Source organism: Ailuropoda melanoleuca, chromosome X (assembly GCF_002007445.2).
Source record: "Ailuropoda melanoleuca isolate Jingjing chromosome X, ASM200744v2, whole genome shotgun sequence".
NCBI lineage: Eukaryota > Metazoa > Chordata > Mammalia > Carnivora > Ursidae > Ailuropoda > Ailuropoda melanoleuca.
This window is the reverse complement of record NC_048238.1, coordinates 80795597-80813137: the sequence shown is the minus strand read 5'-3', so window position 1 is coordinate 80813137 and position 17541 is coordinate 80795597. Positions and strand designations below refer to the sequence as shown.

General features: G+C 43.4%; 1 pseudogene; it reads left to right on the top strand.

The window, feature by feature from the left end:
• Positions 1–10047: 10047 nt before the first annotated feature.
• Positions 10048–13053, top strand: LOC100474416 (annotated as a pseudogene).
• Positions 13054–17541: the final 4488 nt, after the last annotated feature.

The window sequence follows — 17541 nt, the reverse complement described above, 5'->3', positions numbered from 1 at the left end:
GAGCAAGACTGATCTCAGAGGGAGAGAGAGAGGGAGAAGCCGACTTGCCGCTGAGTGGAGAGCCCGATGCAGGGCTCCATCCCAGGACGCTGGGATCATGACCTGAGCAGAAGGCAGATGCTTAACTGCCTGAGACACCCAGGCGCCCTGAGAAGTTATGCTTTTATTGCAAGTTTATATTTAACTCAGCAAGGATTACTAAATGTCTACCATGTGTTTCTGTTATTTGTTGCAGAAAATACAAAGAAATATACAATACAAATAAGATCATTAATACTTATCATACAGACAGAATTTTATATATATATGAATGTGAATATATATATTATTCATTTATATATATATGAATATATATGTTTATATATATGAATGTGAATATATATTATTCATTCATATATATATGAATATATATATGTTCATTCATATGAACATATGAACAGTCTGCTTCTCCCTCTACCCCTCACCTTGCATGTTCTCTCTCCCTCTCTCTCTCTCTCAAATAAATAAATCTTAAAAAAAAAAGTTTTGGTAGGCAGAGATTGAGGGGAAAGGATGGTAGGAAGGGAGACATTCCAGGTATGAGTACAGCGAGGGAGAAGAGAACAGAACCTGTTGAGGTGGGTTGGTTCAGAATTACAATAATCGGTGAGTAAAAAAAAAAAAAATTTGATCACAGTGGCTGAAACACATGACGGTTCATTTGTCTCATGTAATGAGAAGTCCAAAGGTAGGCGGTTGCCGGTGTTGGTTTAGCAGCTCAAGAATGTCAGGGCTGTTTGTAATTCTCTTGACTTTTCCTTCATGGTCCCAACATGTCTGCTGGAACTTTAAGCATCACATTCAAATACCAGGCAGTGGGTAGAAGGGAGGGTCAAAGGCAAAGAGGGCTTCCTAGAAGCCCCTCCCCAAGACTTCTGCTTGTATCTCACTGTCCACCTTTATTTGCAAGAGACTAGGAAGCAGAGATATTTTTAGCCGGGCTCATTATTACAATGAAGAGGCGGGAAAGAACAGATAGTAGGGAGGCAATTAGCAGTCTTGGCAGCAAAACAAGAAGTCAAGCGTGGCTAGAGCATAAAATGTGGAGATACCATTTCTTAAATATGAGCCAACTGATTTGGAAAGAAGGAACACACATTTCTTGTGCCTGGCATCTGTTGTTTTCCGCTTACTTGCTTGGAATGAAATCAATGACAAGGGCCAAGGGCGCTATGGGAGCACAGAGGAGGAGCACCTTCAGTTGCTCAGGGAAGGCTGTACTGGGCTTGGGGGACGGATGTGGTCTGAGGCTGGTGGGTGAGGGCTATCTTGGGCAAAAGCCTAGAGGTAAGAAGAAGATGGAGAGTTCTGGGAAATGCAATCATTTCATGCTAGCTGGTGCAGAGTGCAATATGGACACGGTGAGAAAGGAGGATGGAGAGATAGGTAGGAGGCAGATCATGAAAGCCTGTAGGCCATGGTAACGGGTTTGGGCTGTATCACTGGATTTATTTTTTAAAAAGCAACAAAAATGTTTTCCTGATTACTTATGGAATTTCTGCTGTCTTTTCCGATAAATTTCATAAGGGCATCTTTTCCTTACTGTCTTCCTAGAGCCTAGCACTGTGCCTGGGCTCTGAGGCCTACCCAATGAATCTACGTTTTTCATGGAATGGAATGTGAAAACCATTAGGCCAACTGTCCAATGAAATCCTTGTCACTGCAACTCTCCTTTCAGTTGAGGTCCCATAAACCACACCTCTGTTGGTCCAGTTGCTTCAAGAAGCAGGCAAAAAGATAGGATTAAAAGCATAAGAAATTTGGGGTGCCTGGGTGGCTCAGTTGGTTGAGCAACTGAGTCTTTTTTTTTTTTAATGATTTTTTATTATATTATGTTAGTCACCTTACAGTACATCCCCGGCTTCCNCCCGGCTTCCGATGTAAAGCTCGATGATTCATTAGTTGCGTATAACACCCAGTGCACCATGCAATACGTGCCCTCCTTACTACCCATCACCCGTCTATTCCATTCCCCCACACCCCTCCCCCTCTGAGGCCCCCAGTTTGTTTCTCATAGTCCATAGTCTCTCATGCTTCATTCCCTCTTCTGATTAACCCCCTTTCTTTATCCCTTTCTTCCCCTACTGATCATCCTAGTTCTTATGTCCCATAGATGAGAGAAATCATATGATAATTGTCTTTCTCCACTTAGCATTATCTCCTCCAGTGCCGTCCATGTTGCAGCAAATGTTGAGAATTCGTTCTTTCTGATAGCTGAGTAATATTCCATTGTATATATGGACCACAACTTCTTAATCCAGTCATCTGTTGAAGGGCATCTCGGCTCCTTCCACGATTTNAGCCATTTGTATGTCTTCATTGGAAAAGTGATCATATCTTCTGCCCATTTTTTGATTTGTTTATTTGTTTCTCTTGTATTGAAAGGAAGGAAGGAAAGGAAAGGAATGGAAGGGAAGGGAAGGAAGGAAGGTTGGTCAGAGGGAAGTGTTTTAGCCATCATGGAGTCTTTGAGACAAAGTCGACAGTCAAAGGAGCCCAGTGTCTCCCAAGAACAGGCCTGTCTAGTATCCCTGCTGTGCCCATTCCCTGCCCAGGAGCAGCCTGTAGGCAGTGTGGCTCAATGCAAATGCAGTGATGATTTCAGAGCACAGCAGCAGGTTGGTCTCTCTCCCAGCAGTGAGAGATCTGAAAAGCACATTCTTATGGCTGCCGTGCCTGCCTGGCCCGGTATTCTCAGCAAGGCTTCCGTCCTGCTTTGTGTCTTCCCATATTCTAGTTACTATCTAGAATACAGGTAGTATACGGTAGTATACCCATATATTGTTTTTACCTCCATCCCTGTCTTCAAGTCCTACTTTATACTCTCCCTCCACAAACTCAGCCATAGATTTCCTCTGGGACCGAAGTCTCCTTTGTTCTCCAGGTCCTTTGATGGATTAGGAATCTGAACCCTGAACCAGAGCCCTCATGGCTAGCTCCTCGAGTCCCAAGGGGCAACCCCAGGTGTCCACCTGCTTGTCAGCTGCCCTCACCATAGGACACAATTCTATCTTATTAGATACACATCACCCTGGTTTTCTGGAACCCCAGTAGTCAGATATAGAGGTAGTGCTGTCCATCCGTGCGGTTCTGGTGCTGTGTACCTGTCCAGCCATTACCCTCATGCTCTAGAGGGAACATAGGAGATTTTGTAACTTAACACAAGAAATAAGTGGCAACGTTGGGGTTTCAACCAGGACTGCTGATTTTAAAATGTACATTCTCCACCGCTCTCCAACACTGCCTCTCCTTCGCAAAACAGGCCACATTGTGTTATGAGCGTCTCTTGACTTGGCCATCCATCCCCTCCCTCAAGATGAGAGTTTCCTGAGGGTGCGGCCAAGTGCTGGTATTCTAAGAGGCATTTAAGAAGTGTTTCTGGGGGGAAAAGTGTCTCTGGAGTAAAAGAATAAAGGAAGGATTGAATGAACAAAATGAAAGTTTTCACAGCCAAGCTGAGGTCACTCTAGTCTGGCCCCCGGTTCAGCAGCTTCTGGTGGCTTTGCAGGCCTACCAGGTTCTGATCCTGTGAATCCGTCTGTATCCACACGCAACCACTTGATGACATCAGAGCTGCCAGGACATTATTGACTCCAACACCCGAGCTGCTTGCTGACCTGATAAAGAACTTGCATAGCCGAAGCTCTGGAAATGCGAGAAATAGGACGCTTTCTGCCCACTAAGGAAGAGAAAGCCAAACAAGGGGAATTCTAAGAGATGTTTCATCTGGGTGAGTTGGGGGTTGCACAAGGGGCCCGGCGTGGTCATACCGCCTGGAGGCAGCTCCCAGTGTCTCCAGACAGAAAAGGAAATGACAACAGCTTTTGACGAGAATAGAAGGACAAATAAAGATCTTATTGAAAAGCAGGTAAATTGGCTGGGCTCGGGAAGCCTGCAATGACTCAGAGCTGGCAAGGGGCCTGTCTGGCAGCCCACCTCTCCCTCACAGCCGAGCTCAATGGATTCCATGTTGCTTCTTTACCCCGGACCCTCATGTGCAGCACGGGCTCAGGACCAAGCCTGCGCATGAAGAGCTTCTTTGTTCTGCAACTTTCTCCTCTACGTAGGCCACGTGGCCCTGGGAAGCAGGGATGACCTGACGGCAAAAGAAGGCTTTGGTTTTGTGTATTTCTAAAGTTCATGAAAACCCAACGGAAATCAATGCAGCACCCTTTCCCTCTGCATATCACGGCTTCCCCAACATAAATAAACCATGCTGGGAAGGAATCTTTGAGATATTGATGAAGCTCAGAGAGAGAGAAAAAAAATATCACCTAGAACCTTCTGTGCCTACTCGTCATTCGGATAACAGGTATGAAGTTACAGCAAAGACTTAGAAGTAAAGGACGTGGTTTCTGTACTCTTATTTTAATACGAGTTGTATGTACTTAGGGTAGGTGACCTGATGTGTTGGCACACATATAGAGTGAAAGGATTACTATGGTCAAGCTAATTAAGGGAACATGGCTTCTGCGTCTGATAGCTCTGCGATCAGAATAACAGCTTTGTCACCTACTAGCTGTGGAACTCTGGGCAAGCCACTTCATCTCTCCAGTTCCTCGGTCCCCTCATGTCTATAAAGGGGTTGGGCCAGATACTGAGATCTCATATGTTAAGTGCCTCACAGTATCCTGACACACAGTAAGCATCTGGTAAGTTTTTGCTAGAAGAATTGATGCACTATTACAGAGCATTCTGGTCCTACGTGAGGCATGGCGGCCGTGTGCAGGATGGACTCCTAGCGGGCTGCAGGGGCGACGAGGCTTTCTCCCATCTGTATTCTGCACAACTCTGGGGAGAACTGGTTAGTCAGTCAGTGTGCACTATGGGGCAGCATGGGTGGGCGGGAGAGGCAGAAACCGGTAGAAAGAAATATCAGGTGCTGTATGTTCTCAGAGAAGCTTTTAAAGGCTGAGCGCTGCCATGCAAGACATTCTTATTTCTTATTTCTTAGGACCAATTGCCTTATTCTTTGCCATTATTTCCCTTTGTGCTGCTACCAGAGCCTGTCTTTCCCAGACACGCTCCGCATCTGGAAAACAGCAGCAGATATCTTGTGTATTGCAAAATTTTTCTACTTCAGTGGCAAGAACTTCATAGGGTGTAAATTCTCTTAGAACTGGCAATTATAGGTTCAGAAAACCAGACAAAAGGAAAACTGGCTATAATGAGATCTATTATTTATTGATTGCTTACTATGTGCGAGGCTCCCGCTCAATTCTTTACATGTATTATTTCATTCAGTCTTCACATTCTCATCACTTTCCAGATGAGAACAGTTAGGCTCAGAGAGGGGACTTCTCTAAGGACATCACATGGCTAGGAAGTGGAGCCAATGTTCACATTCACGGAGGTCTGACGTCAACCTCATGCTCTCGTCTAAAAAGTCTTTGTTATTATTACAATGTTGAGGCATAAACAAAAGTAGATAAGGTGGTATCATGAATCCCATGTGTCCATCGCCCAGCCTCAACAATTAGCAACTCATGGACAACCTTGTTTCATCCGTACCCCATCCAGCCACCATCCAACACACACACACACACACACACACACACACACACACACACACACAGAATTTCATATATTCATTTGTAAATATTTCAATGTCTTCAAAAGAATTAGACTCTCTTAAAATACATAACAACACCTATAATGATTTCTTAGTCTCATCAAATGTCCAGTCTGTGTTCGTATTTCCCCAATTGTCTCATTTTTTCTTTTTTTCCACAGCAGTTTCATGATTCAAACAAGGTCTAGCTCATATAATAGCATTTGGTTAATATGTCTCTGAAGTCTCTTTTCATCTCTGGAGTTCTTTTTTTTTTTCTTGCCACTTGTAAAAAGAAATTGAAAGCCTGTGCTCTTAACCACATAATACGGCATCTTATTTCCATTTTAAAAGTTATGCCTTGGGAGGGGATGCCCTCCTCCCAAACATATTTCTTGTATTGAAGTATGACTCCCTATTTTCCTGTGGAATAATAGGAGATAATCAAACATTAAAAGTGGGCCTTAGAAATGTTTCAGTGTTCATTGGAAACCCCGAACAATCAAAAAAACCACTCTGTTTTGTAGGTGTTTATTACATGACATGGCTTGAGGGCAGAAAAAACAGCTCTTGAAAAATAACTCCTCTCCCACCTCCCACACCTGGTGTCTTTAAGTATCATAAGTAACCCTCACCAGTCACTTTCAAAAGTCAGGCTCTGACAGCTTAGATAGGTAGGTAGGATACGAGGAAGAGAGGAAAAGCCTGAGAAGATCTAGCCCGCAGATGACCCTGAAGTTAGCGAATTGAAGCCGACTGCATGGGAGGGGCGGGGAAACAGGAGCACCCAGACACCTATTCAGGGAGCAGGGCACCCACTGCAGGGAAAAGACAGGTGATAGGGATCGACTTCAAAGTTTTGCTGTTGGGCCATCTTGATTATAAATCTGAATGATAGCAAAAATATTTTAGGGGGCACCTGGGTGGCTCAGTCTGTTAAGCGTCTGACTCTTGATTTATGGCTCAGGTCCTGATCTCAGGGTGCTGGGATGGAGTCCGACTCTAAGCTCAGCGCAGAGTCTGCTTCTCTCCCTCTCTCTCCCTGCTTGCATGCTATTGAATAAAAATAAATAAATAAAAAATATTTCAGAAGTGGCGTGCTGCATTAGAGAGGCTGACTTTCTCATCAGGGGCTAAATGGAGGCACGCAAGGGGGAATGCGGGCAGACAATGGAGAACCGCCTATTTGTGCTCCAGGTAGCCAGCGCTCCTGCTGGGGGTGCCGGGTCCCCTCTAGCTGATGTGAGCCACCTCTGGTCACCTGGGTGCATATGGATGGGAGCCTGCATGAGGGAGCTGACTGGCACCGGGGCAGACCGACCCCAGTGACTTCCCCCGTGCTGGTGCCATCTGGACAACGCCTGGAAGGCCTCAAGGCAGCAGCACTTTAACAACCAGCGCGGAAGGATCTCACGCTTTGAATGACTGCTCTTGCCTCCAGGCTGAGCCCGTGGTAGGCAACCTCTCTGTTTTTCTGGGAAAAAAAGTGGGCAGTGCCACATTCTGCGACATCTCTTAAGTCTTGGCTGAACTGCTACCCTGGGCAAGTTATTTAACTTCTTTCAGCCTCATTTTCCTTCCTGGTAAAGCGGGGAGAAAACTCACTCTACCTCACAAGGGCTTGTTGGGCGAAACAGAAATGCGCAGGTGCAAGTAGTGTATAACCAATCACGCCTTAGGTCTGCAGGTCGGTGTTAATATCATTCCTAATTTATTTTAATTTTATTTAAATTCAATTAATCAACATATAGTGTAGTATTAGTTGCAGAGGTAGAGTTTAGTGATTCATCAGTTGCATACAACACCCAGTTCCCATTCCATCACGTGCCCTCCTTAATTCCCATCACCCAGTTACCCCATCCCCCTCTCCCCTCCAGCAACCCTCAGTTTGTTTTCTAGAGTTAAGAGTCTCTTCCGGTTTGTCTCCCTCTCTGATTTCCTCTTACTTTTCCTTCCCTTCCCCTATGATCCTCTGTTTTGTTTCTTAGATTCCACATGAGTGAAATCATATAATTGTCTTTCTCTGACTGACCTATTTTGCTTAGCATAGTACCATCTAGTTCCATCCACATCATTGCAAATGGCAAGATATCATTCTTTCTGATGGCTGAGTAATATTCCATTATTTATGTACCACATTTTCTTTATCCATTTATCTGTCGATGGACATCTGGGCTCTGTCCATAGTTTGGCTATTGTGGACATTGCTGCTATAAACATTGGGGTGCAGGTGCCCCTTTGGATCACTACATTTGTATTCTTTGGGTAAATACCTAGTAGTGCGATTGCTGGGTCGTAGGGTAGGTCTATTTTTAACTTCTTTAAGAACCTCCATACTGTTTTCCAGAGTGGCTGCACCAGCTTGCATTCCCACCAACAATGTAAGAGGGTTCCCCTTTCTCTGAATCCTTGCCACCATTTGGCATTTCCTGACTTGTTAAGATTTTTATTTTTATTACTAAGGCCCCAGTGTAACATGGCAATGAACGCACAAAGCAAGCCGATGAGTGTTTAGTTTCCTTTTCCTGGGACAAAATATCATAGCAATGAAATCACTCCAGGAGCATTTCGGAGCAAACCTGAGGTTCATAGGACAACTGGCCCCAGCAGTAAACAAAGGCACGCCACGGGGAAAGGCATTTCCTTTGAAAAGCCTAACCCGGTCCCACAGTCTCGACTCTCACTCGTTCGCTTGTGATTTCCCACTTCAGTGCCTTGAACTTGAACAGTGTGGCTGAACTTTTCCATTCTGACTGGAGCTTCCTCGGGCCAGAGACAAAGGCAAGCCAGTTCTGAGCCGGAGATTCAAATAAACACATCACGGGACAGCTGCAAACGGCAAAGCAAATGAGGCAGCTACTGGACTAACCCGACTCACCAAGGCCCTCTCCCCAAACGCCCTAGAGGCCAAGAGTGAGGCAGCCTCTTCCTTTCTGGAACACAGTGCCTGGTGAACAACTGGCAGGAGGAAGCTCTGTGACTCCCTTTGAACGCCTGCTTTTCCCTGCTCAGCCACAGAGGAGGGAGGAGAGGAAGTCTTTAAAAAGCTAAAGCAATGTGGCTCTCATTGTTTTTGACAAGGCTGTCACACAGAAGGGCAATTTTTCAGAGCGAACACTGAGACTTACATTCTTCCTATAAACAAGACCCATTCCCCAACCATTCTCGTTAAAGAACTGGAAGAGACATCAGAGATTTTTAACGGGGGGAGATCGCTGCTGTGGGACTGACAGATGCATTAACAACAGCTCCCAATTCCCCTCCTTGTCTGCACAATTTCCTCGGGTTCCCAGGGGAAGGGGAGCTTGAGGTATCAAGAGAAGGCCCAGCTGTGGAAATGGAGTTAGTCAGGACTCCATAGGCTGTAATTAGTTTTTTAGCCCTACTTAACTAGAGTAAACAAACAAAAAAAAAATGTCAAGTCCATAGGAGACACAGAGAGCCTCCTGTCTTTAAAGCTGTTCAAATGAAGGGATAAAGACATTGGCACCGTATTGGCTTGGTCAGATAGAGTCTCATGGTTTCTAAGGCTGGGAGGGGTGCAAGGGATGTTGTCCAACCTCCCCCTTTCAAAGGGAAGGCAAGGGGCACTGACTTGCCTAGGTTGACACAGTGAGTGAATGGCTGAACTCTTGCTCAAGTAAACTACACCATCCTGGGGGTAAGGTGAGCGATAGACTGTCAACGTCCACACACCTTCTTCTTCCCCTAAGCAGGCTCTCAGATTCCTCACCACTCACGCATCCTCCTCCTACACTATCCAGTCTCCTCTTCATGGCTCCCATTCCAGCTCTCCTAGTCTTTCCACTGCTGTATCCACTGTCAGGTCTTCAAAGAAGAAAGGGGTCTTTTGCCCACTGGTGTTACAGGTGTTCTATTACGTTCTCCAAAGCTGTGTGATTCTTCCAGTTTAGAGCTCCCTCAGGCATGGAACCTGGGAGAATTTTCCTGAGGCTGGGCCAAAGAGGAAGAGTTGACAAACAACAACTCGTGGGCCAAGTCTGGCCTGCTGTCTGTTTTTGTATGGCACATGATCTAAAAATGTTTTCTTTTTTGTGGTAAAAACACAGGACATAAAATTTACCATCCTAACCATTTTTAAGTGTACAGCTCAGTAGTACTAAGTATATTTACACTGTTGTGCTACAGATCTCCAGAACTTTTTCATCTTGAAAAACTAAACTCTATACCCATTAAACAACAACTCTCCATTTCCCCTTTCCCTCAGCTCCTGGTAACCAACATTCTACTTTCTATTTGTACGAATTGACTATTTTACATACCTGATAGAGAAGGACTCATAAACTGTCTTTTTGTGACTCACTGATTTCAATTAGCATAATGTCTTCAAGGTTCATCCATGTTGTAGCATGTGACAAGATTCCCTTCCTTTCAAAGGCTGAATTATATTCCATTAGCGGGGACTGTGGGCCGCCAGGGTCAGTGAAGATCTCAAGATGGCTGGGTGAAAACTCGCTCTAAAAGCTATTGACTGGGAAGCTTTTGGGGAGATCATAAGGCCCAAAACCAGAAGGCCATTGCTAGCTCCCTGAAATCCTAGAATGAACCCCTCACCTCCATGTTGGCTACTCTCCCCGAGAATCCACCTGCTACTGGGCTTACTTGAAGACTGGGCTTACTACAAGGCCAATGTGGCAAAGGCTGGCTTGGTAGAGCACTTTGAGAAGAAGTTCAATGCCCTGAAGTTTCCTGTGCCACAGGATAAATTATACTGTTTGGGTGGATGCCGAAGAAAAAGATGTGAAAGTTGTGCTGAGTTTTTGTCCCTCTCAAAGGCCAGGATTGAGGAATGTGAAAAAGAGCTGGAGAAGATGAAGAACATAATTCCATAATGATCACATGACCATTGAGCACCTGAATGAAGTCTTCCCAGAAACCAAATTAGACAAAAGAAGTATAAACTTGAGATGGGGAGAAAGCACTGGTCCTCATATTATAAATGCTGGACACTCAAAATAATTATACAGTAAAAAAAAATTCCATTGTAGGTGTATACCACATGTTAATTATCCTTTCATCCACCCATGGACGTTTAAGTTGTTCCCACCACTTGGCTATTATGAATAATGCTATGAACATGGCTGTGCTGCTGTCTCTTCAAGACTCTGCTTTCCATTCTTTCAGGGATATATCCCAAAGAGGGATTGCTGGGTCATATGGTTGTTCTATTTTGAAATTTTGGAGGAACCACGTACTGTTTTCCAGAGTGGTTGCACTATTTAAGCGTCTCATCAACCGTGCATAAGGGCTCCAGTTTCTCCACATTCTTGTCAACCTTTGTCATTTTCTAGTTTTTCTTTTTTGATAGTATCCGGAGAGGTAGGAGATGACATCTCACTGTGGCTTTGATTTGCATTTATCTAATGGTTAGTGATGTTATGCATCTTTCTATATGCTTGTTGGTCATTTGTACATCATCTTTGAAGAAATGTCTGCTCAAGAGCTTTGACCATTTTTTAAATCAGGTTATTTTGTTTTTGCTGTTGTTTTGTTGTTAGAGTTCTTTACCTATTCTGGATATTAACCCCTTATCAGATATAGTGATTTAGAAATGTTTTCTCCCATTTCATAGGCTGCCTTTTCACTCTGTTGATTGTGCCCTTTGATGGACAGAATTTTTTTAGTTTGATGTAGTCCCATTTGTCCATTTTTTCCTTTCTTGCCTGAGCTTTTGGTGTCATAGCCAAAAAATCATTGTCAACTCCAACGTCATGTAGCTTTCCCCCTATGTTTTCTTCTAGTAACATTTTTAATATTTTTAAATGGGGAAAAAATAAAAACAAGAAAAATATTTCCTGACATGTGAAAAACATATGGATTCAAATTTCAATGCCCATAAATAAAGCTTTATTAGAATTCACCCAAATACATTCATTTATACAGCATCTATGGTTGCTTTTGAGTTGTAACTGCAGAGCTGAGTAGTTGCAACAGAGACCAAATGTGGTTCTCTCATCTCTTCGTACTACTGCTTAGTGTGCTATAAATCACAGCAACACATTTATAACTCTACAGCATTTAAAGTGTCGTGTGTATCTCCATACTGCACCTCTTTCTTTAATTACCAGTGCATACCCATTAGTCAAAACAAGATAAGTAAAGTGGATTTTGATTGTCGTACTTTTAAGGCACACCAGAGTGGGGATTACTTAGTTATCCAATTAGACAGTGTATTAGCTCGAGCTGCCATAACAAAACACCATAGGCTGTGTGGCTTAAACAACAGAAATTAATTTCTCACAGTTCTGAAGGCTGGAAAGTCCAAGATCAAGGTAGGGGCAGGGCCCGTCTCTGGTGTGAGCTCTCTACTTGAGTTGTAGAAGGCCTTTCCTCTGTGTGTACATGTGGGGAGAGAGAGAGCTATCACTCTCCTTATAAGGCCATTTTAGAATCCTATAGAATTAGGGGCGCCTGGGTGGCACAGTCGTTAAGCGTCTGCCTTCGGCTCAGGGCGTGATCCCAGCGTTCTGGGATCGAGCCCCACATCAGGCTCCTCCACTATGAGCCTGCTTCTTCCTCTCCCACTCCCCCTGCTTGTGTTCCCTCTCTCGCTGGCTGTCTCTATCTCTGTCGAATAAATAAATAAAATCTTTAAAAAAAATAATAAAATCTAAAAAAAAAAGAATCCTATAGAATTAGGACCTCACCTTTATGACCTTATTTAACCTTAAGTGCCTCCTAAAAGCCCTATGTCCAAACACGACCACATTAGGGGTTAGAGCATCAACATAGGAATTCGGGAGCAACATGATACAGTCCATAGCAGCAAAATATTCTGTCTAACATGCACTGACACAATAGCTGTGTTAAAAGAATACCACATATGTCAGCATTACCAGACTAAGCACTCATCACAATATTCCCAACCCACAGGAAAGGAATGGTCAGAAACATTGGAACATTTAAAATGGAATATCTCATCACAGCAGAATTTCTTCACAAAACTAAACAATAAAAATGAGCCTGTCACCAAAGGAAGTTTCCAAGTGGCTCATTTCTTAGCCAAGCAAAGAAAACCATTTACTGATGGTGGGTTAATTAAACCATGTTTGATTGCAGCCGTTAAAGAAATGTGTCCAGAGAAAATAAATTTGTTTCAAGCTATTAGCCTTTTGGTGAGAACAGTTGTTTGAAGAGTTGAGGGTCGTGAGAGCAACATCAGTAGTCAATTAAAAACAAGCAAATGATTGTGAGCGCTTTTGCTTGGGTCTGGATGAGTTGACAGATGTTATCAATGCTGCTTAGTTGTTTATTTGAGGAGGCAATGCTAAGTTCGAAGTGATTGAAGAATTAGCCTTTATGGATGGTCTGAGCGGAACAGCTACGGGAGAGAGTGTTTTCAACGTTGAGAACACTCTCATTCAGTACAACTTGAAGTAGAAATGTGCGAAGATGTGTTACAACTGACGGTGAAAATCTGTGTGGAACAGAAAAAGGCCTAGATGAACAACTTCACAAAACGTGTGAAAACAGAGGCTGTTTACAGTCTATGGTCATTCACCGCATTCAGCAGCAGGTGCTTCACAGAAAATAATAGAGTCCATCGTGTGTTATTGAACCACTAGTACGCTCTCTTGAACTTAGCCACTGACGGTTCTGTGAGGTTTTTTTCAAGAATAGAAACTGAGGCACGCCTGGGTGGCTCAGTCGGTTAAACGGCTGCCTTCGGCTCAGGTCATGATCCTTAGGGTCCTGAAATCGAGCCCTTGTTCAGTGGGGCGTCTGCTTCTCCCTCTTCCCTCTGCCGCTCCCCTTGCTTGTGCTCTCTGGCTCATTCTCTCCTCTCACTCAAATAAATAAAATCTTAAAAAAAAAAAAAAGAAACTGAATATCCTGATTTGCCGGACGCTGCTGAAGTTTGATGGCTTAGCAGTGCTAAAGTTTTATTGAGATTTTTTTGAGCTCCAAAAAATTTGAGACTGGATTTTTTTCTGAATGAGAACATCTGCCCCCCCCCCTTTTTTTTTAAAGATTTTATTTATTTATTTGACAGAGATAGAGACAGCCAGTGAGAGAGGGAACACAAGCAGGGGGAGTGGGAGAGGAAGAAGCAGGCTCCCAGCAGAGGAGCCTGATGTGGGGCTCGATCCCAGAACGCTGGGATCACGCCCTGAGCCGAAGGCAGACGCCCAACCGCTGTGCCACCCAGGCGCCCCAGAACATCTCCCCTTAATCGCTATTATTGAACACTACATGTGTGAAATTTGTTCTCTTTTGTTATACAAACACCTACGTGATGTCCTCAATTTGGCCTCTTGGTACCCAAAGCTCTCATCATTTACTATCTGGCCATTTACAGAAAAAGCTTGCCGACCCATCCATGGGCATCTGAGTGATAGCCACCCGGGTTTTACTGGAAAACAGTCCTGCAATGGAAACCAATGTCTGCGACAAGGCTCCTCAACCCTATTCTACTTTGGGGTTCCCAGGTCATTCTTAGCACTACTCGCTACATTCCCTAAGGTGGGAGAAATGAATACCCCCATTCCCCTGTTTGAGGGTCTTACTGACTGTGGCACAGGAACCTACGGTCAGCCAAAAAGTCATCTTCGGTTTTATTCCCAAGAGGCCTGGTAGGTACTATTTGACTAGGGTTCCTGGTTATCGACACCGATCCAGATTTTCTGAGGCTACATCTGTGGCTCAGGGGTCCTCACTAGAGAAACAGAGCCCAAGCTTCCTGTCACACAACCAGAGACCTTGCTACTACCTTCTGCTGCTGTCACCTTTTTATTCCTATATCAAGTTACATGATATAAAGAATCCCCGTAAAACATGTCACCCAGTGATGAACTGGAACAGGCAAGGGTCTAGAGAGCTATTAGACTGTAGCCTCCAGTTACCTTGCTCTTTGTAAGCGCAGTAATTTAGAAATTGCTGATGTGCTGAGTTGCTAAATACTCTTTGGGGGAGTATAAACTTACTAATTCAGCAGTATCTAATTCAGTAACTATGCTACTCTAAGACCACTTTGGCAAAAGTGAGTTTTCGTGGACCTAAAAGGGCAAATAATTTGTTTTTAAAGGCATAAGACGCTTGGCATGACTGAAACATCGGGTATGTACGTAGCAAATTGCTTTACATCCTTTCTGCTCACGGAAGGTCTACATGTCCTTATTCTAGTATCTGTATTCATGGCGAAAAGACAGAGACCTATGCTACAAGATGGATATTACAACAAAGATGAAGCTTAGAAGTAATCTGTGACCAGGAAATGAAAGGCAGAGAATTAGTCTCCAGGGTGCATATTATTGTTGTTGAAGAAAACCAAAACAAAAAACTTCCCAAACAAAAATCCACGGATATCTTTTTCTTTGTTCACAAAACATAAACTCACTGGTTGAGAATTTATGGCTTAGTACTTGTAGGGATAGTTGTTTATTTTTATTAGCTTTCTATAGTGGTCATTAAACTGACCCTTCATGGGGTCAGTCATTTTCAAATTATCCAAGCTTTTTGAAAAATCGTTTCACTCCCCAGCCCAACCCCCACAACCCTTCCCAAGAGAACACCTGTTTCATTAAGAGATGTTTTATTTTTGTATTCTTCATTTGGACTCCCCCTGTTTTAATTACTAGTGGCCCTCCAACATCCATGTTGACTTCTAGATAAAGTGAGTTTATTTTCCCGAAAATTTAAGCGAAGCCAAATATATGAGGAACATGACAACCTGTTGTTACTAAGATGTGAGCGCACTCTTTTCGTTTGTTTATATAGTGTCCTTAGTGGGGGAAAATCCAAATTCCTCAGGCAATGGTTAATCTGATAACATTCTGAGTCACTGAGGGATCAATAGCCTATCTGATCCATAAATACATTTAGAAGCAAAGACCTAGTCAATGATAAACTGAGGCATATTAAGAATTTTAGTAGTTTTGGGACACCTGGGTGGCTCAGTTGGTCAAGCGTCTGCCTTTGGCTCAGGTCATGATGATGGAGTCCCATGTCAGGCTCCCTGCTCAGCGAGGAGCCTGCTTCCCCCCCTCTGCCTGCCACTCCCCCTGCTTGTGCTAGCTCTCAATCTCTCTTTCTCTGACAAATAAAGTCTTTAAAAAAAAAGAATTTTAGAAGTTTTATGTAAGCAAAAATGGATTCAAATTAGGCGGCACCAAGTTGAAAGTCGTTTGGAGTGTTCCCCAGACAGAAGCCAGGGCAAAGACTTCCACAGAGTAAAGGTGGGAGCAAAGAAGGAAATGATTTGATTGTCTGTAGCTTAGGCATTTGACTTAGTTGGAGACACGTAGGTGGCTGGTTGTAACTGGTTGTCTCTAGGTTTTGATTTCTTAATCTTGAGGCATTCACACGCTTCAGTTCTGCTTTGCGTACATCAGCCTCAAAGGCATTAGAACCACCTTGGTCTAATGGCCTCATTGTTTAATTCGATACAACTGGTCATCCATATCTCATGTACTGCTTTCTAATTTTTTATAAAGAACTTCAAGTTGAAATTTAACTACCATGTAAGGATTTTAGTCATTTTTTCCCAAAACATCCTGTTAAAAAAGTACACTTCCTGATGTAAACCACACAGATGGGGTTGGTTTGGCACATCTCAGGCTGGGTGGACACAATCCAAAAATAGAGCCAAATTTCTTCAAAGACTGTTCAATTAGTTTCTACATTAGCAATAAGCCCAGTTTTCCATTGCATACCACATCAATTTAAAAACAAAACAATAGGTTCAGTCAATAGTTCCTTGGTTTTGAAGTGTCCCTCCATTTTTTTTTATAAGTGTAGTAATGGCCTATACCTAAAATCATGACCTTCAAGTTTGCTGACAATATCTAAGTGGGGAACAACCCTGTATTAATGTCCTATGGCAGCTGTAACAAATTATCACAAACTTGGTGGCTTAAAACAATGCACATTTATTCTTCTACAGTTTTGGAAGCCAGAAATCCAAAATCAGTTTCACTGGGCTGAAATCGAGGCATCAGTGGGCCATGTTCCCTCGAAGCTCTGGGTGGGGTGGGGGGAGAATATTTTCTTGCCTTTTCCAGCTTCTAGAGCTGCGTTCCTTGGTTTGTGTCCCTTTCCTTCATCTACAATGACTGTAGCATAGCATTTTCATCTCCCTCCCTCCCTCCCTCCCCCTCCCCCCATTCTCTGCTGAGATTGTCACACTGCTTTTTCTTTTTTTAAATTTTTAAAAGATTTTATTCATTTATTTGAGAGAGAGAGAGAGAGAGAGAATGAGCAAGGGGAAGAAGCAGAGGGAGAGGGAGAAGCAGACTCCCTGCCAAGCAGGGAGCCCGACAGACAACGAGGGGCTTAATCCCAGGACCCTGGGATCATGACCTGAGCTGAAGACAGACACTTAACTGACTGAGCCACCCAGGCGCCCTGTCACACTGCCTTTTCTTTCTGTGTCAAATCTCCTTTTGCTTCCTTTTATAAGGATACATGTAATTGCATCTAGGGCCCACCTGGATAATCCTGATTAATCTCCCCATCTCAAGGGCCTTCATTTAATCACACCTGCACAGTCTCTTATGCCCTCTGAGGTAACATTCACAGGTTCCAAAGATTAGAACATGGATAATTCAAGGGGGCAATTATTCAGCCTACCACAGACTCCAAATTTGCAGGTCCACATTTAGTTTACAATCCGTAGGCCTCCGATTACTAACCAAGTGTGGAGTTATTTCCAGGGCTCCAAAAATCGTATGTAAATAAACAATAACTTACCTGTATAACTAGTACCACTTACAAATTCATGTCCATGCCATTGTTATTAATAAAAGAGAAAATGCTTTCAAAATGAGATCTAAGGGGCCTCCTTTAGACAAGTTATTTCTAAATAAAATACTTTTCGCCTAGCCTTCATCCCTTTTGACAAAAACTACCCTTACAGAATAATCTATATCTTTATAATCTATAAAGTACATAAGTTATAAAGAATGGATTTAAAGCAGAGCATCTGCCATGTA